The sequence below is a fragment of the Oryx dammah genome, unplaced genomic scaffold, assembly GCF_014754425.2.
Source record: "Oryx dammah isolate SB20612 unplaced genomic scaffold, SCBI_Odam_1.1 HiC_scaffold_4, whole genome shotgun sequence".
NCBI classification, from domain to species: domain Eukaryota; kingdom Metazoa; phylum Chordata; class Mammalia; order Artiodactyla; family Bovidae; genus Oryx; species Oryx dammah.
In genome coordinates this window covers 12,325,561-12,345,894 of record NW_024070188.1, presented here as the reverse complement: position 1 = coordinate 12,345,894, position 20,334 = coordinate 12,325,561, and the positions used below count along the sequence as shown (strand labels likewise).

Sequence of the window (20,334 nt, the reverse complement as noted above, 5' to 3'; positions counted from 1 at the left end):
GTCCCAGTAAATTCACCTTTCAACTTTTTTTCTCTTCAAGTCTTTAATAACCTCTTCCCTTTTGACATTCGTATGATGACTGCTCAGAACATGCACAGAGAAAATAAATGTGATCTGATGAGAACAGTATCTCATGTTTCCATCATTTCTCCAAATATGCATTTGCCTGCATCTATTTCCTCTGTTCTCTATCCTGTTATGAAAGAGAAAGTGTCTCTGCTCCTCACACCAGCTCCTTTCTGAGGCCCTGGACCTCATCACCTTTCTCCTCAAGGGCTTTGCTCTTGAAACTATATCACCCACGCCCATTTCACCTGCATTGCCAATTTCTCTCCCGCTACAGGATAAACCCACACACATCTTGATTCGACTCATCTTTAAAAAGCAAAAACCAAGTTCATCTCTGGAGCCCACATCCTTCCCAGTCACTGCTCTGAGAGTCTCTTCTTAACAGCAAAACTCCTTAAAAGAACTTATTCTTACTCTCTCCACTGTCTTACTTTCCATTCTCTCTTCAACCCATTCTAATAAAACTTTTTAAATTTTTTTTCTGCTTATTTGTTGGTGTAGTGAAGCAGAAGCAAGATGGTTGAATACCTGATGGGGGGGAGAAAAAAAAAGAGGTTTCAGTGGTATTCAAAGTATTTTTTAAAGAGATAATGTAGCACCAGACTTCTTTGTAAACTAGATTATGTTGTAAATGTTTTTTCTAAATTCTTTGGGAGTGTTGATTCTTAAGAACTAGGGCTTATTTTCCTTTCAACTCTATCATATGGTGCTGAAAGACAGCATAAAGACATTAGAAAGCTGTTTCTGTAAGATATGAATTTCTTTTTTATTCTTGTTGGAAATTTATTGCTGACCTGAGTATGTACAGTTTTCATCAATATCTACATGATGCTTGAAGTTTCACTAAAACCTGTTTATCCTTAGGTTTATACTTTCTTAATTAGAAGCATTCATTTTGAGTGGCTATAAAGCAAAAAGGGTGAATCCAGAATGGATTCTCTTAGGTTCAGAGAAGAAAAGTTGGGGAGAGGCAGAGAAACTCTGCTCTTCTTGCCTTCCAACATTTTCTTGTTAGGTGATAATCTGAAAATCAAAGTCATGCTAATATTCTGCAGGTCCTAATATTCTCAGAGGCGGCAAGGAATATCTTCCTTTCTGTTTTGAATCTTATTCTGCAGGAGGTCAAGAGTATCTTGGTAGTTAGCACTTTCCACAGCAAATCTCTCTTCTATTTCATGATTGTGGAACTCCAGAGAGTGGAGAAGGCAATGGCACCCCACTCCAGTACTCTTGCCTGGAAAATCCCATGGACAGAGGAGCCTGTGGGCTGCAGTCCATGGGGTCTTAGAGTCAGACAGGACTGAGCAACTTCACTTTCAATTTTCACTTTCCACTTCATGCATTGGAGAAGGAAATGGCAACCCACACCAGTGTTCTTGCCTGGAGAATCCCAGGAACGGGGGAGCCTGGTGGGCTGCCATCTATGGGGTCGCACAGAGTCGGACACGACTGAAGCGACTTAGCAGCAGCAGCAGCAGAGAGTTTTTAGTTCTCTTAAACCTTGCACTTTTTAAAATTAAAATATAGTTAATTTACAATGTTGTGTTAATTTCTGCTAAAGAGCAAAGTGAGTCAGTTGTCTACTTATACATGTATATAGATATGTATATATGTGTATAGACACACATATATGTATACATGTATGTGTAGCTGTGTATATATACATAGTGAATAGTGCTGCTATTTACATAGAGGTATATGTATTAATATCTTTTTGAATTATAGTTTTGTCTGTATGGGCTTCCTGGGTAGCTCAGCTGTCTGTATATATGCCCAGAGTAGGATTACTGGGCCATATGGTAATTCTACTTTTAGTTTTCTGGGGAGCCACCATACTGTTTTCCATCGTGGCTGTACCAACTTACATTCCCACCAACGGTGTAGGAGGGTTCCCCTTTCTGCACATATTCTCTAGCATTTGTTATCTGAGGACTGTTTAATTATGACCCTTCTGACCAGTGTGAGGTAGTAACTCATTTTAGTTTTGAGTTACATTTCTCTAATAATTAGCTATGTTGAGCACCTTTTCATGTCCCTCTTGGCCAACTGTACTTCATCTATGGAGAAATGTCTATTTAGGTTTTCTGATCATTTTTCAATTGAGTGCTTTGTTTTCTTATTGTTGAGCTGTATGAACTCTTTGTATATTTTTGAAATTAAGCCTTATCAGTCTCATCACTTGCAAATATTTTCTCTCATTCTGTAGGTTGTCTTTTCATATTTTTTTTCTTTATGATTTCCTTTGCTGTGCAAAAGCTTGTTAAGTGTGATTAGGTCTCATTTGTTTAGTTTTGTTTTTAGTTTGTCTTGGAGACTGACCTAAGAAAGCATTGGTATAATTTTGTGTCAGAGAATGTTTTGCCTATGATTTCTTCTAGGAGTTTTGTGGTGTCAAATCTTATGTTTAAGTCTTTAAGCCATTTCAAGTTTATTTTTGTGTATGGTGAGAGTTCATTGATTTACATGTGGCTGTCCAACTTTCTCAACACCACTTGGTAGAAAGACTATCTTTTCCCCATTTTATATTCTTGCCTCCATCAAAAATTAATTGACTGTAGGTGTGTAGGTTTATTTCTGGGCTCTCTAGTCTGTTCCATTGATGTACATGTCTGTTTTTGTGCCAACACCATACTGTTTTGATTACCGTAGCTCTGTAGTATTGTCTGAAGTCTGAGAGGTTATGCCTCCTGCTCTACTCTTTTTCTTCAGAATTGCTGGGACAATTTTCAGTCTCCTATGGCTTTGTATAAATATTATGATTATTTGTTCTAGTTCTGTGAAAAATATTATTAGGGTGTTGATATGGATTACATCGAATCTGTAGATTGCTTGGGGTAGTATAAGCCATGCACTTCACAAGGAAGGAACTGAACCTGGCTCTGGTGCCTTTTTGGCTCCTGCCGCCCCTGGCTCAGAGCATCACTGCTTTAGTTCAATCAGCAGCCTCACAGAGATAGCACACTGGGACTTGTACCATTCCTCAATCTCCCAAAGGTTCTTTCATTCTCCTCTTCATCTCCCACAGAGAGCTGTGAATTCTGGCTTGGAACCATGCACCCCAGTTTGCCCATGCTACCCTGAGGCTGGGCCTGCAGCTCACAGCTTTCATCACTGCACAGTTTTCCCAGAAAATCAACCTCTTCTTGCAAGGAATCTATGTTCAAGGTCAAAGCACACCAAAGAAATATTGTCAACATCCTGTCTGAAAGTTTCCAGAGTACTCTGAGTTTCCTCCTTCGCAGCTCCTCTCTGAAGCATCTCCTCTTGCAACTTCTTCTGGAGATACATGACCTCCTTGGTCAGGTTGTCCTGCTGTGCCTACCTGTCATTGGTAAACATGTCCACCTCTGGCACTGCTCCTGTATCTTCTTTTCCTGGAGGTCCCCAGGCATGACTTCCCTAACACTTGAGCTGGGACTGTAGGCTCACAATCTATTGAGCTGGGAAGTGCACCTTGGCCATCTAGGTTAGATAATGCAATCACTCATCCTTTGTGGCTCCACCTTCTCCTTGGTGCACATATTCTTGAACTCCATGTAGAGATCAGGACCAAGGAGGGTGTGGTGTACATGTGGCTCCAGGGACAAGGCATAGAGGCTGCAGCTGGTGCTGAGGCATGGTGTGCTGGCCAGGCTGTAAGTGCAGTAGAACCTGGTCACTACCCTCTGGCTGAAGCCGAATCAGCTCAGGGTGCTGGGGTTGCCAAGCTCCTGAAATAAGAAGACAAGAGCCTCAATCTGATCAATTTGTCTTTGGAGGAAGGCAGTGCAGACTTGCTCTGGGGAGAAGGCAATAAGGCAAGAAGGCAATGGCCCTGGACAGCAGGATCACTGGTATAGAACTGGAGTAGGGACCCCAAAACCAAACTGGCAGAGCACCAATAAAGCTTTTGTTCTCTCTACTTCACTCAAATAGCTTTTATCAAGGTGACTGTCCATGTGTGCTAAATTGCTTCAGTTGTGTCTGACTGTTTACAACACGATGGACTGTAGAGTGCCAGGCTCCACTGTCCATGGGATGCTCCAGGCAAGAATACTAGAGTGGGTTGCCATGCCATTCTCCAGGGGATCTTCTCACCCCAAGGATTGAACCCATATCTCTTAACCTCTCCTGCACTGGAAGCCAGGTTCTTTATCACTAGCGCCACCTGGGAAGCCCCATCTATTTTGCCAAAGTCAGCGTTTTTTTTTTTTTTTTTTTGGTCCTTAATTTCCTTCACTTCCTAGAAGCACTTTGAAAAGGCTGGCACTGCCTCTTTGATAAAATAGATACCTCTCCAGGTTTCTGATGTTCTTGGTTTCCCTCACACTCTACCACTGATCAGAAACCTTTACTGGTTCCTCCTCTATCTCTGCTCTGGATGTTGGAGAATGGGTAAGTTCTGTCCTGTACCTTCTCTGCCTATGTAATCTCATTCTTTTCTATACCTTCAAATAATTTCCATATATTCATTCGATTTTTTAAAATCTGAAATCTAGGTCTCTCCTTTGTGCCTTAGAATCATTTATTGAATTGCTGCCCTTCAATCCTTCCTGGGTTTCCTAATTTCTGATGCACCCTGCAGGTCATGGGATTTACCCACATCAATAATTGCACCACTCATTTCCTTATAATAAATCTCTCTCTTCCATATTTCCTATTGGTTCCATTTCTCTGAAGAATCCTGACTGATACATACCACAAGAAATTTTTGTGAATTCGTATAAAATTTCCATCATATTCCATACTGCGTTTGTATGCGTGGCTGTTTTAAGAAAAAGCAGTATTTTTAAAAAGTTACCATTAGGAAATTTTTTTTAAAACTATGCTTATTGACTAACGAATATGATTCTCTCTTCACTGGATTTGTCAACTTCAGAAGCTTGGGCTGAACTAGACTGACACTCATTTCAGTTTCAGCATGGAACAACTTCTACTTGCTTTTTCATCTAGGTGACATAATTCGTGAGAATTTAGTCTCTCGTATAAATATGTAAATTCAGATGTCAACTTACTTTTTCTCTTCTCCATACCGCGAAGAGACAATCAGTAAAGCAATGCACAGAAACTAGTACTGACAATGTGTTGTTGAAGATTTTCCACCTATTTGGATGGAGTATTGCTCCAAAGTATTGGAGTATTGATGAAGTATTGATAATGATGTCTTATTCTCAAGAGGTTCAGTGGTTGCATGATATTGTAGATTGACAGGGACTCAGAAAGAACAATTTGCTGATGGTTAATGAAAATCATATTTTACCCTTAATCCAGTGACTTTCTTCTCATATGAATTAAAATAAATCTCAAACCACTTATTGTCATAATCAACCTTTATCGTTCAGTGCTCAGATTCCATTTCATGTAATATATGTTGTAATGTAAGGAGAAAAGCAAAACATTTAAAACTTTACCACATATTTTTAATTTTTTTTTGTCTCAATGAAATATGTGCTAAATAGCTGAGTGCCGAAGAATTGATGCTTTTGAACTGTGGTGTTGGAGAAGACTCTTGAGAGTCCCTTGGACTGCAAGCAGATCCAACCAGTCCATCCTGAAGGAGATCAACCCTGGGATTTCTTTGAAAGGAATGATGCTAAAGCTGAAGCTCCAGTGCTTTGGCCACCTCATGTGAAGAGTTGACTCATTGGAAAAGACTCTGATGCTGGGAGGGATTGGGGGCAGGAGGAGAAGGGGATGACCGAGGATGAGATAGCTGGATGGCATCATGGACTCGATGGACGTGAGTCTGGGTGAACTCCGGGAGATGGTGATGGACAGGAAGGCCTGGCGTGCTGCGATTCATGGGGTCGCAAAGAGTCGGACACGGCTGAGTGACTGAACTGAACTGAACTGAAGCTAACCATATAAGTGTTTATTAATTATTGAGGTGAAAAGGAATTTAATCTTCTTTAATCAAAGATCAATTAAGTGTCCAAATTATCAGTTCTCCAAGCTTTTCTCTTAAGGTAAAAGAACCAGGTAAAGTAACAGTATATTAGTATATTAAAATGTTTTTAGTTCAGTTCAGTTCAGTTCAGTTCAGTCACTCAGTCGTGTCCGACTCTTTGTGACCCCATTAATAGCAGCACGCCAGGCCTCCCTGTCCATCACCATCTCCCGAAGTTCACTCAGACTCACGTCCATCGAGTCCGTGATGCCATCCAGCTATCTCATCCTTGGTCGTCCCCTTCTCCTCCTGCCCACAATCCCTCCCAGCATCAGAGTCTTTTCCAATGAGTCAGATCTTTGCATGAGGTAGCCAAAGTACTGGAGCTTCAGCTTTAGCATCATTCCTTCCAAAGAAATCCCAGGGTTGATTGCCTTCAGAACGGACTGGTTGGATCTGCTTGCAGTCCAAGGGACTCTCAAGAGTCTTCTCCAACACCACAGTTCAAAAGTATCAATTCTTCGGCGCTCAGCCTTCTTCACAGTCCAACTCTCACATCCATACATGACCACAGGAAAAACCATAGCCTTGACTAGACGGACCTTAGTCGGCAAAGTAATGTCTCTGCTTTTGAATATACTATCTAGGTTGGTCATAACTTTTCTTCCAAGGAGTAAGCATCTTTCAATTTCATGGCTGAAGTCACCACCTGCAGTGATTCTGGAACCCAAAAAAATAAAGTCTGACACTGTTTCTACTGTTTCCCCATCTATTTCCCATGAAGTGATGGGACCAGATGTCATGATCTTCATTTTCTGAACGTTGAGCTTTAAGCCAACTTTTTCACTCTCCTCTTTCACTTTCATCAAGAGGCTCTTTAGTTCTTCTTCACTTTCTGCCATAAGGGTGGTGTCATCTGCATATCTGAGGTTATTGATATTTCTCCCGGCAATCTTGATTCCAGCTTGTGTTTCTTCCAGCCCAGCGTTTCTCATGATGTACTCTGCACAGAAGTTAAATAAGTAGGGTGACAATATACAGCCTTGATGTACTCCTTTTCCTATTTGGAACCAGTCTGTTGTTCCATGTCCAGTTCTAACTGTTGCTTCCTGACCTGCCTACACATTTCTCAAGAGGCAGGTCAGGTGGTCTGGTATTCCCATCTCTTTCAGATTTTTTCCACAGTTTCTTGTGATCCACACAGTCAAAGGCTTTGGCATAGTCAATAAAGCAGAAATAGATGTTTTTCTGGAACTCTCTTGCTTTTTCCATGATCCAGAGGATGTTGGCCATTTGATCTCTGGTTCCTCTGCCTTTTCTAAAACCAGCTTGAACATCAGGGAGTTCACGGTTCACGTATTGCTGAAGCCTGGCTTGGAGAATTTTGAGCATTACTTTACTAGCATGTGAGATGAGTGCAATTGTGTGGTAGTTTGAGCATTCTTTGGCATTGCCTTTCTTTGGGATTCGAATGAAAACTGACCTTTTCCAGTCCTGTGGCCACTGCTGAGTTTTCCAAATTTGCTGGCATATTGAGTGCAGCACTTTCACAGCATCATCTTTCAGGATTTGAAACAGCTCAACTGGAATTCCATCACCTCCACTAGCTTTGTTCGTGGTGATCCTCTCTAAGGCCCACTTGACTTCACATTCCAAGATGTCTGGCTCTAGATTAGTGATCATATCATCATGATTATCTGGTTCGTGAAGATCTTTTTTGTACAGTTCTTCTGTGTATTCTTGCCACGTCTTCTGAATATCTTCTGTTTCTCTTAGGTCCATACCATTTCTGTCGTTTATCGAGCCCATCTTTGCATGAAATGTTCCCTTGGTATCTCTAATTTTTTTACACAACAAATAAGTGTACCTTTAAAAGCAAGAGGGTTTGTTTTAGACTAAAAGCTGATTCCATCCTCTGGGTCATCAATATTTATTTTATTGGGGAAATTTTGCTTTCCTGTTTTGAAAATGATTTTTATAGAAGCATCAAGCAATTGGAAAACAGATACTGGTTTGAGTATCCTTTTTTATTGAGTTACCTTTAACAAAGACTTTTCTCTTTAGTTGTAAAAACTAGTTTAAGATGCCCATGACTGGATTTTAAATGTGGTTGTCAGAGTGATGGTTTCTTAAAAGATTTATTCAACTTGTGTGCACTAGGACACTCCACAGAGACAGAGACAGACCTTCCTTTGAGTGTTTGAATGTCTCCAATGGAGATATGGGTCAGCAGTGGGCTGCTGCAGGGGCAGAGGCTCTGGGTGCAGGAGACCTGGGTATGGCATAAGCCCTCATGGAGGAGGTCGCCATTAACCCCACCTTTGAGCCACCAGAACTTCCACAGGACTGGGGAAATGGACTCTTGGAGGGCACAAACAAAACCTTGTGTGCACCAGGATCCAGGAGAAAGGAGCAGTGACCCCACAAGAGACTGACCCAGTCTTGCCCGTGAGTGTGCAGGAGTCTCAGGCAGAGGCCTGGGTCAGCGGTGGCTGCTGCAGTGTCAAGAGCACTGAGTGTGGCAGTGTGTGCACAGGAAGACCTTTTGAAGGAGGTGGCCATTGTCTTTATTATCTCCATCATAGTTTGGCCTCAGATCAAACACGGGGGTGGGGTGGGGGAAACAGCCCGCTCAAAGCAGAAAACTGGATTAAAGATTTTCTGAGCAAGGCCCCACCCATCAGACCAAGACCCAGTTCCCCCCTCAGTCAGTCACTCCCATCAGGAAATTTCCATAAGCCTGTTAGCCTTATTCATCTGAGGGCAGACAGAATGAAAACCATAATCACAGAAATCTAATCAAACTGATCACATGGACCACAGCTCTGTTTAACTCAATGAAACTATGAGTCATGCCATGTAGGGCCACCCAAGAAGGCTGGGTCATGGTGGAGAGCTCTGACAAAACGTAGTCCACTGGAGAAGGGAATGGAACACCATTTCAGTATTTTTGCTTTGAGAACCCCATGAACAGTATGTAAAGGCAAAAAGAGAGGACACTGAAAGAGGAACTCTTGATCAGTAGGGGCCCAATATGCTACTGGAGAAAAGTGGAGAAATAACTGCTGAAAGAATGAAGAGACAGAGCCAAAGCCAAAACAATACCTAGTTATGCATGTGACTGGTGATGAAAGTAAAGTCTGATGCTGCAACGTCCAATATTGCACAGGAACCTGGAATGTTAGGCCCATGAATCAAGGCAAATTGGAAGTGGTTAAACAGGAGACGGCAGGAGCAAACATCAACATTTTCAGTTCAGTTCATTTCAGTCGCTCAATCATGTCCGACTCTTTGCAACCCCATGAATCACAGCATGCCAGGCCTCCCTGTCCATCACCAACTCCCAGAGTTTACTCAAACTCATGTCCATTGAGCCGTTGATGCCATCCAGCTATCTCATCCTCTGTTGTCCCCTTCTCCTCCTACCTCCAATCCCTCCCAGCATCAGGGTCTTTTCCAATGAGTCAACTCTTCTCATGAGGTGGCCAAAGTATTGGAGTTTCAGCTTTAGCATCAGTTCTTCCAATGAACAACCAGGACTGATCTCTTTTAGGATGGACTGGTTGGATCTCCTTGCAGTCCAAGGGACTCTCAAGAGTCTTCTCCAACACCTCAGTTCAAAAGCCTCAATTCTTCGGTACTCAGCTTTCTTCACAGTCCAACTCTCACATCCACACATGACCGCTGGAAAAACCACAGCCTTGACTAGATGGATGTTTGTTAGCAAAGTAATATCTCTGCTTTTCAATATGCTATCTAGGTTGGACATAACTTTTCTTCCAAGGAGTAAGCATCTTTTAATTTCATGGTTGCAATCACCATCTGCAGTGATTTGCAGCCCCCCCAAAAATGAAGTCTGACATTGTTTCCACTGTTTCCCCATCTATTTCCCATGAAGAATTGGGACCGGATACCATGATCTTAGTTTTCCGAATGTTGAGCTTTAGGCCAACTTTTTCACTCTCCTCTTTTACTTTCATCAAGAGGCTTTTTAGTTCCTATTCACTTTCTGCCATAAGGATGGTGTCATCTGTATATCTGAGGATATTGATATTTCTCCTGGCAGTCTTGACTCCAGCTTGTGCTTCTTCCAGCCCAGCATTTCTCATGATGTACTCTGCATAGAAGTTAAATAAGCAGGGTGACAATATACAGACTTGACGTACTCCTTTTCCTATTTGGAACCAATCTGTTGTTCCATGTCCAGTTCTAACTGTTGCTTCCTGACCTGCATATAGGTTTCTCAAGAAGCAGGTCAGGCAGGTGGTATGATATTTCCATCTCTTTCAGAATTTTCCACAGTTAATTGTGATCCACACAGTCAGAGGCTTTGGCATAGTCAATAAAGCAGAAATAGATGTTTTTCTGGAACTCTCTTACTTTTTCCACAATCCAGTGGATGTTGGCAATTTGATCTCTGGTTCCTCTGCCTTTTCTAAAACCAGCTTGAACATCAGGGAGTTCACGATTCACGTATTGCTGAAGCCTGGCTTGGAGGAATAGTAAACTAAAATGGACTGGAATGGGTGAATTTAACTCAGATGATCATTATATCTACAGAGGGCAAGAATCCCTTAGAAGAAATGGAGTAGCCCTCATAGTCAACAAAAGAGTTCAAAATGCAGTACTTGAATACAATCTCAAAAATGACAGAATGATCTCTGTTCATTTCCAAGACAAAGCATTCAATATCACAAAAATCCAAGTCCATGCCCCGACTAGTAATGCTGAATAAGCTGAAGTTGAATGGTTCTGTGAAGACCTACAAGACCTTCTAGAACTAACACACAAAAAAAGATGTCCTTTTCCTCATAGGGGACTGGAATGCAAAAGTAGGAAGTCAGATACTTGGAGTAACAGGCAAATTTGGCCTTGGAATACAAGCAAAGCAGGTCAAAGGCTAACAGAATTTTACTAAAAGAACGCACTGGTCATAGCAAACACCCTCTTCCAACAACACAAGAGAAGATTCTACACATGGACATCACCAGATGGCCAATACCAAAATCAGATTGATTATATTCTTTGCAACCAAAGATGGAGAAGCTCTATATAGTCAGCAAAAACAAGACTGGGAGCTAACTGTGTCTCAGATCATGAACTCCTTATTGCCAAATTTAGACTTAAATTGAGAAAGTAGGGGAAATTATTATATCATTTAGGTATGACCTAAATCAAAGCCCTTTTGATTATACAGTGGAAGTGAAAAATAGATTCAGGGGATTCGATCTGATAGACAAAGTGCATGAAGAACTATGGATGGAGGTTCGTGACATTGTACAGGAGGCAGTGATCAAGACCATGTGCAAGAAAACTAAATTAAAAAAGGAAAAATGGTTGTCTGAGGAGGTTTGAGCTACCTTACAAATAGCTGAGAAAAGAAGAGAAGCAAAAGGCAAAGGAGAAAAGGAAAGATACATCCATTTGAATTCAGACTTCCAAAGAATAGCAATGAGAGATAAGAAAGCTTTCCTCAGTGATGAGCACAAAGAAATAGAGGAAAACAATAGAATGGGAAAGTCTAGAGATCTCTTCATGAAAATTAGAGATACCAAAGGAACATTTCATGCAAAGATGGACACAATTAGAGACAGAAATGTTATGGGCCTAACAGAAGCAAAGATACTAAGAAGAGGTAGTAACAATACAGAGAAAACTATACAAAAAAATCACATGACCCAGATAACCACAATGGTGTGTTCACTCACCTAGAGCCAGACATCCTGGGATGAGAAGTCAAGTAGGCCTTAGGAAGCATCACTATGGACTTGATGGAATTCCAGCTGAACTATTTCAAATCCTAAAAGATGATGCTGTGAAAGTGCTGCACTCAGTTCAGTCACTCAGTCGTGTCCAACTCTTTGCGACCCCATGAATTGCAGCACGCCAGGCCTCCCTGTCCATCATAACTCCCGGAGTTCACTCAGACTCACGTCCATGGAGTCAGTGATGCCATCCAGCCATCTCATCCTCTGTCGTCCCCTTCTCCTCCTGCCTCCAATCCCTCCCAGCATCAGAGTCTTTTCCAATGAGTCAACTCTTTGCATGAGGTGGCCAAAGCACTGGAGTTTCAGCTTTAGCATCATTCCTTCCAAAGAAATCAGGGCTGATCTCCTTCAGAATGGACTGGTTGGATCTCCTTGCAGTCCAAGGGACTCTCAAGAGTCTTCTCCAACACCACAGTTCAAAAGCATCAACTCTTTGGTGCTCAGCCTTGTTCACAGTCCAACTCTCACATCCATACATGACCACAGGAAAAACCATAGCCTTGACTAGATGGACGTTAGTTGGCAAAGTAATGTCTCTGCTTTTTGTTTTTTTAATTTTTACTTTATTTTACTTTACAATACTGTATTGGTTTTGCCATACTTTGACATGAATCTGCCACGGGTGTACATGAGTTCCCAATCCTGAACCCCCCTCCCACCTTCCAACCCATATCATCTCTCTGGATCATCCCCGTGCACCAGCCCCAAGCATCCTGTATCCTGCATTGAACGTAGACTGGCGATTCGTTTCTTACATGATAGTATACATGTTTCAGTGCCATTCTCCCAAATCATCCCACCCTCTCCCTCTCCCTCAGAGTCCAAAAGACCATTCTATACATCTGTGTCTCTTTTGCTGTCTCGCATACAGGGTTATCATTACCATCTTTCTAAATTCCATATATATGTGTTAGTATACTGTATTGGTGTTTTTCTTTCTGGCTTACTTCACCCTGTATAATCGGCTCCAGTTTCATCCACCTCATTAGAACTGATTCAAATGTATTCTTTTTAATGGCTGAGTAATTCTCCATTGTGTATATGTACCACAGCTTTCTTATCCATTCATCTGCTGATGGACATCTAGGTTGTTTCCATGTCCTGGCTATTATAAATAGTGCTGCGATGAACATTGGGGTACATGTGTCTCTTTCAATTCTGGTTTCCTCAGTGTGTATGCCCAGCAGTGGGATTGCTGGGTCATATGGCAGTTCTATTTGCAATTTTTTAAGGAATCTCCACACTGTTCCCCATAGTGGATGTACTAGTTTGCATTCCCACCAACAGTCTAAGAGGGTTCCCTTTTCTCCATACCCTCTCCAGCATTTATTACTTGTAGACTTTTGGATCGCAGCCATTCTGACTGGTGTGAAATGGTACCTCATTGTGGTTTGGATTTGCATTTCTCTGATAATGAGTGATGTTGAGCATCTTTTCATGTGTTTGTTAGCCATCTGTATGTCTTCTTTAGAGAACTGTCTATTTAGTTCTTTGGCCCATTTTTTGATTGGGTCGTTTATTTTTCTGGAATTGAGCTGCATAAGTTGCTTGTATATTTTTGAGATTAGTTGTTTGTCAGTTGCTTCATTTGCTATTGTTTTCTCCCATTCAGAAGGCTGTCTTTTCACCTTGATTATAGCTTCCTTTGTTGTGCAGAAGCTTTTAATTTTAATTAGATCCCATTTGTTTATTTTTACTTTTATTTCCAGTATTCTGGGAGGTGGGTCATAGAGGATCCTGCTGTGATTTATGTCAGAGAGGGTTTTGCCTATGTTCTTCTCTAGGAGTTTTATAGTTTCTGGTCTTACATTTAGATTTTTAATCCATTTTGAGTTAATTTTTGTGTATGGTGTTAGAAAGTGATCTAGTTTCATTCTTTTACAAGTGGTTGACCAGTTTTCCCAGCACCACTTGTTAAAGAGATTGTCTTTACTACATTGTATATTCTTGCCTCCTTTGTCGAAGAATAGGTGTCCATAGGTGTTCGACTTATCTCTGGGCTTTCTATTTTGTTCCATTGATCTATATTTCTGTCTTTGTGCCAGTACCATACTGTCTTGATGACTGTGGCTTTGTAGTAGAGCCTGAAGTCAGGCAAGTTGATTCTTCCAGTTCCATTCTTCTTTCTCAAGATTGCTTTGGCTATTCGAGGTTTTTTTGTATTACCATACAAATCTTGAAATGATTTGTTCTAGTTCTGTGAAAAATACCGCTGGTAGCTTGATAGGGATTGCATTGAATCTGTAAATTGCTTTGGGTAGTATACTCATTTTCACTATATTGATTCTTCTGATCCATGAACATGGTATATTTCTCCATCTATTAGTGTCCTCTTTGATTTCTTTCATCAGTGTTTTATAGTTTTCTATATATAGGTCTTTAGTTTCTTTAGGTAGATGTATTCCTAAGTATTTTATTCTTTTCGTTGCAATGGTGAATGGAATTGTTTCCTTAATTTCTTTTTCTACTTTTCATTATTAGTGTATAGGAATGCAAGGGATTTCTGTGTGTTGATTTTATATCCTGCAACTTTACTATATTCATTGATTAGCTCTAGTAATTTTCTGGTGGAGTCTTTAGGGTTTTCTATGTAGAGGATCATGTCATCTGCAAACAGTGAGAGTTTTACTTCTTCTTTTCTAATTTGGATTCCTTTTATTTCTTTTTCTGCTCTGATTGCTGTGGCCAAAACTTCTAGAACTATGTTGAGTGGTAGTGGTGAAAGTGGGCACCCTTGTCTTGTTCCTGACTTTAGGGGAAATGCTTTCAGTTTGTCACCATTGAGGATAATGTTTGCTGTGGGTTTGTCATATATAGATTTTATTATGTTGAGGTATGTTCCTTCTATTCCTGCTTTCTGGAGAGTTTTTTATCATAAATGGATGTTGAATTTTGTCAAAGGCCTTCTCTGCATCTATTGAGATAATCATATGGCTTTTATTTTTCAATTTGTTAATGTGGTGAATTACATTGATTGATTTGCAGATATTGAAGAATCCTTGCATCCCTGGGATAAAGCCCACTTGGTCATGGTGTATGATCTTTTTAATGTGTTGTTGGATTCTGATTGCTAGAATTTTGTTGAGGATTTTTGCATCTATGTTCATCAGTGATATTGGCCTGTAGTTTTTTTTTGTGTGTGTGTGTGGCATCTTTGTCAGGTTTTGGTATTAGGGTGATGGTGGCCTCATAGAATGAGTTTGGAAGTTTACCTTCCTCTGCAATTTTCTGGAAGAGTTTGAGTAGGACAGATGTTAGCTCTTCTCGAAATTTTTGGTAGAATTCAGCTGTGAAGCCGTCTGGACCCGGGCTTTTGTTTGCTGGAAGATTTCTGATTACAGTTTCAATTTCCATGCTTGTGATGGGTCTGTTAAGATTTTCTATTTCTTCCTGGTTCAGTTTTGGAAAGTTGTACTTTTCTAAGAATTTGTCCATTTCTTTCACGTTGTCCATTTCATTGGCATATAATTGCTGATAGTAGTCTCTTATGATCCTTTGTATTTCTGTGTTGTCTGTTGTGATCTCTCCATTTTCATTTCTAATTTTATTGATTTGATTTTTCTCTCTTTGTTTCTTGATGAGTCTGGCTAATGGTTTGTCCTTTTTATTTATCCTTTCAAAGAACCAGCTTTTGGCTTTGTTGATTTTTGCTATGGTCTCTTTTGTTTCTTTTGCATTTATTTCTGCCCTAATTTTTAAGATTTCTTTCCTTCTACTAACTCTGGCATTCTCCAGTTCTTCCTTTTCTAGTTGCTTTAGGTGTAGAGTTAGGTTATTTATTTGACTTTTTTCTTGTTTCTTGAGGTATGCCTGTATTGCTATGAACTTTCCTCTTAGCACTGCTTTTATAGTGTCCCACAGGTTTTGTGTTGTTGTGTTTCCATTTTCATTTGTTTCTATGCATATTTTGATTTCTTTTTTGATTTCTTCTATGATTTGTTGGTTATTCAGAAGCATGTTGTTCAGCCTCCATATGTTGGAATTTTTAATAGTTTTTCTCCTGTAATTGAGATCTAATCTTAATGCATTATGGTCAGAAAAGATGCTTGGAATGATTTCGATTTTTTTGAATTTATCAAGTTTAGATTTATGGCCCAGGTTGTGATCTATCCTGGAGAAGGTTCCATGTGCACTTGAGAAAAAGGTGAAATTCATTGTTTTGGGGTGAAATGTCCTATAGATATCAATTAGGTCTAACTGGTCTATTGTATCATTTAAAGTTTGCATTTCTTTCTTAATTTTCTGTTTAGTTGATCTGTCCATTGGTGTGAGTGGGGTATTAAAGTCTCCCACTATTATTGTGTTACTGTTAATTTCCCCTTTCATACTTGTTAGCATTTGTCTTACATATTGCAATGCTCCTATGTTGGGTGCATATATATTTATAATTGTTATGTCTTCTTCTTAGATTGATCCTTTGATCATTATGGAGTGGCCTTCTTTGTCTCTTTTCACAGCCTTTGTTTTAAAGTCTATTTTATCGGATATGAGTATTGCTACTCCTGCTTTCTTTTCATCTCTATTTGCATGGAATATCTTTTTCCAGCCCTTTACCTTCAGTCTCTATGTGTCCCTTGTTTTGAGGTGGGTCTCTTGTAGGCAGCATATACAATGATCTTGTTTTTGTTTCCATTCAGCCAGTCTTTGCCTTTTGGTTGGGGCATTCAACCCATTTACGTTTAAGGTAATTATTGATAAGTATGATCCCGTTGTCATTTACTTTACTGTTTTGGGTTCAGGTTTATATGCCCTTTTTGTGTTTCCTGTCTAGAGAATATCCTTTAGCATTTGTTAGAGAGCTCGTTTGGTGGTGCTAAATTCTCTCAGCTTTTGCTTGTCTGTAAAGCTTTTGATTTCTCCTTCATATTTGAATGAGATCCTTGCTGGGTACAGTAATCTGGGTTGTAGGTTATTTACTTTCATCACTTTAAGTATGTCTTGCCATTCCCTCCTGGCCTGAAGAGTTTCTATTGAAAGATCAGCTGTTATCCTTATGGGAATCCCCTTGTGTGTTATTTGTTGTTTTTCCCTTGCTGCTTTTAATATTTGTTCTTTGTGTTTGATCTTTGTTAACTTGATTAATATGTGTCTTGGGGTGTTTCGCCTTGGGTTCATCCTATTTGGAACTCTTTGGGTTTTTTGGACTTGAATGATTATTACCTTCCCCATTTTAGGGAAGTTTTCAACTATTATCTCCTCAAGTATTTTCTCATGGTCTTTGTTTTTGTCTTCTTCTTCTGGGACTCCTATAATTCAAATGTTGGAACGTTTCATATTGTCCTGGAGGTCTCTGAGATTGTCCTCATTTCTTTTAATTTGTTTTTCTTTTTTCCTCTCTAATTCATTTATTTCTACCATTCTATCTTCTATTTCACTAATCCTATCTTCTGGCTCCGTTATTCTACTATTTGTTGCCTCCAGAGTGTTTCTGACCTCATTTATTGCATTATTCATTATATATTGACTCTTTTTTATTTCTTCTAGGTCCTTGTTAAACCTTTCTTGCATCTTCTCAATCCTTGTCTCCAGGCTATTTATCTGTGATTCCATTTTGATTTCAAGATTTTGTATCCTTTTCACTATCAATATTTGGAATTCTTTCTCAGTTAGATTCCCTATCTCTTCCTCCTTTGTTTGGTTTGGTGGGTGTTTATCTTGTTCCTTTACCTGCTGGGTATTCCTCTGTCTCTTCATCTTGATTATATTGCTACATTTGGTGTGGCCTTTCTATATTCTGGGAATTTGTGGAGTTCTCTTTATTATGGAGTTTCCTCACTGTGGGTGGGGTTGTATCAGTGGCTTGTCAAGGTTTCTTGGTTAGGGAGGCTTGTGTTGGAGTTCTGGTGGGTGGAGCTGGATTTCTTCTCTCTGGAGTGCAATGAAGTGACCAGTAATGGGTTATGAGACATCAATGGTTTTGGAGTAACTTTGAGCTGCCTGTATATTGAAGCTCAGGGGTGTGTTCCTGTGTTGGAGAATTTGCGTGGTATGTCTTGCTCTGGAACTTGTCGGCCCTTGGGTGGCGCTTGGTTTCAGTGTCAGTATGGAGGCGTTTGATGAGCTTCTATCAGTTAATGTTCCCTGGATTCAGGAGTTCTCTGATGTTCTCAGGATTTGAACTTAAGCCTCCTGCTTCTGGTTTTCAGTCTTATTTTTACAGTAGCCTCAAGACTTCTCTATCTATACAGCACCGATGATAAAACATCTAGGTTAAAGATGAAAAGTTTCTCCACACTGAGGGACACCAAGAGAGGTTCACTGAATTACATGGAGAAGAGAAGAGGGAGAGGGTAGTTAGACGTGACTGGAATGAGATGAGGTGGAATCAAAAGAGGAGAGAGCAAGCTAGTCAATAGTCACTTCCTTATGTGCGCTCCATAGTCTGGACCGCTCAGAGGTGTTCACGGAGTTATACAGGGAAGAGGAGAGGGAGGAAGTAGACAGAGGTGGCCAGGAGGATAAAAGAGGGAAATGAAAAGGAGAGAGACAGATCCAGCCAGTAACCAGTTCCCTAAGTGTTCTCCACTGTCTGGAACACACAGAGATTCACAGAGTTGGGTAGAGAAGAGAAGGGGGAGGGAAGAGACAGAGGCCACCTGGTGGAGAAAAAGGAGAGTCCAAAGGAGAAGAGAGTGGTCAAGCCAGTAATCTCGCTCTCAGGTAAAATTGGATACTGAAGATTGGGTTTTTAAATGTACAAAATTGACACAAATACCAAAAAGCAAAGATTAAAAATCTAGAGTAGAGGCTGGATTTTCAAAAATACAATATTAAAGAAGAAGGAGAAGAAAGAAAAAAAACAAACAAACAAAGCCACAAGAATTATTAAAAAACAACAACAACCATGAAAAGAGTATATATGGCGTTTGCTTTAAAAATAGGGTCTTTTTTTTTTTTGAAAAGTAATAGTAGGTTATAAAAATAAAAATTAAAGGAGAAATAGAGGACTTAAAAATTTTTTAAGGTTAAAAAAAAAGAAGAGGAAAAAGAAAAGAAAAAACAATCACACAACAATATCAAAAAAAAGAGAATGATCATAAAAATAGTAAAGATATATCTAGCCCTTTCTCTGGTGTTGTGGGCAGTGTGGGGTTACTTCCAAGGCGGTTCCCTCTGTTTAACTTCTTCTGTTTGCTGGTCTCTTCAGTGTCTGATTTCTGCCCTGTCATGGGGGGGTGGTGGTGGACACTTTTTTTTAGGCTCACTTGTTCAGTTGCGCTGTGGGAGGGAAGGATGCTGCAAACGAGTAACAGTGGCATGTGCTTGCAGTGTCTCAGCTCCTCTGGACCTGCCCCTGCTCGGGGCGCACACCACTCAGGCTCTACGTTGCTCTGCCGGGAACCGTCTGAGGCTGGCCCTAGGCTGCATGCACCTCCCTGGTCTAAGCCGCTCAGGCTTGGTGCTCAGGTAGCCCTCAGAGGCGCAGATTCGGTTGGGCCTGAGTTTCGTGCCCTGGGCTTCCCTGGTGGCTCAGAGGTTAAAGCGTCTGCCTCCAATGCGGGAGACCCAGGTTCGATTCCTGGGCCAGGAAGATCCCTTGGAGAAGGAAATGGCAATCCACTCCAGTATTCTTGCCTGGAGAATCCCATGGACGGAGAAGCCTAGTAGGTTACAGTCCATGGGGTTGCAAAGAGTCGGACACGACTGAACGAACGACTTCACCTTCACCTTCACCTTCAGGTCCGAGTAGCTCAGGTGTTTGGCGAGTGCAGTCACTGTGACTTATCGCCTTTCCCATCTCTGCTGCTCAGATTTCTGGGTGTATCGCTGGCGTCCCTTCTCTGGCGGCTGATGACTGTCCAGAACCCCCAGAAGTCTTAGTTAGCAAAGAAGCCTGCTTGCATTTTGGTAGGTAATGTCTCTCTTGGGCTGCGATTGCCCCCTTCCAGCTCTTACAGCTCTGGCTGCCTGTCACCGAGGAGGATGGTCTGCAGCTGGCTATTTCCGTTCCGTCCTTTGCTCTGTGCGTGGTCCTGGTGGTGTCTTATGTTCGAGCTTTTTGCGTGGTAGCTATCCCACAGTCTGGTTTGCTAGCCTAAGTTAGTTCACTCTGGTTACCCGTGGGGCGTTCCACCCGAATCTTACAAAGCACTGCAGCCTGCGCCTCCCTGCCCAGCCCCCACTTGCTAGTGGCAGATACAGGCGTCTGCGCTGCTTCTCCTCTGGGGCAGTTACTGTTGGGCTCATAATCTGTTGGTTTTAATTATTTATTTTTCCTTCCTGTTATGTTGCCCCCTGTGCTTCCAAGGCTCACCACAGACTCGGCAGTGAGTGTTTCCTGGTGTTTGGAAACCTCTCTTCTTAAGATTCCCTTCCCGGGACAGAGCTCGCTCCCTACCTCCTTTGTCTCCTTTTTCGTCTTTTATATTTTTTCCTACCTGTTTTTGAAGACAGTGATCTGCTTTTCTGGTGCCTGATGTCCTCTGCCAGCATTCAGAAGTTGTTTTGTGGAATTTACTCAGCGTTGAAATGTTCTTTTGATGAATTTGTGAGGGAGAAAGTGGTCTCCCCATCCTATTCCTCCACCATCCTAGGATCGCCCCTGTCTCTGCTTTTGAATATGCTATCTAGGTTGGTCATAACTTTTCTTCCAAGGAGTAAGCGTCTTTTAATTTCATGGCTGCAGTCACC

The 20,334-nt window shown here is 41.0% G+C and overlaps 1 non-coding gene across 1 annotated transcript; it reads left to right on the top strand.

The window, feature by feature from the left end:
• Positions 1-19,162: 19,162 nt before the first annotated feature.
• On the top strand, positions 19,163-19,235 carry TRNAW-CCA. The gene has a single exon. It is a non-coding gene; the product is annotated as a tRNA-Trp (tRNA).
• The last annotated feature ends 1,099 nt before the right edge of the window (positions 19,236-20,334 follow it).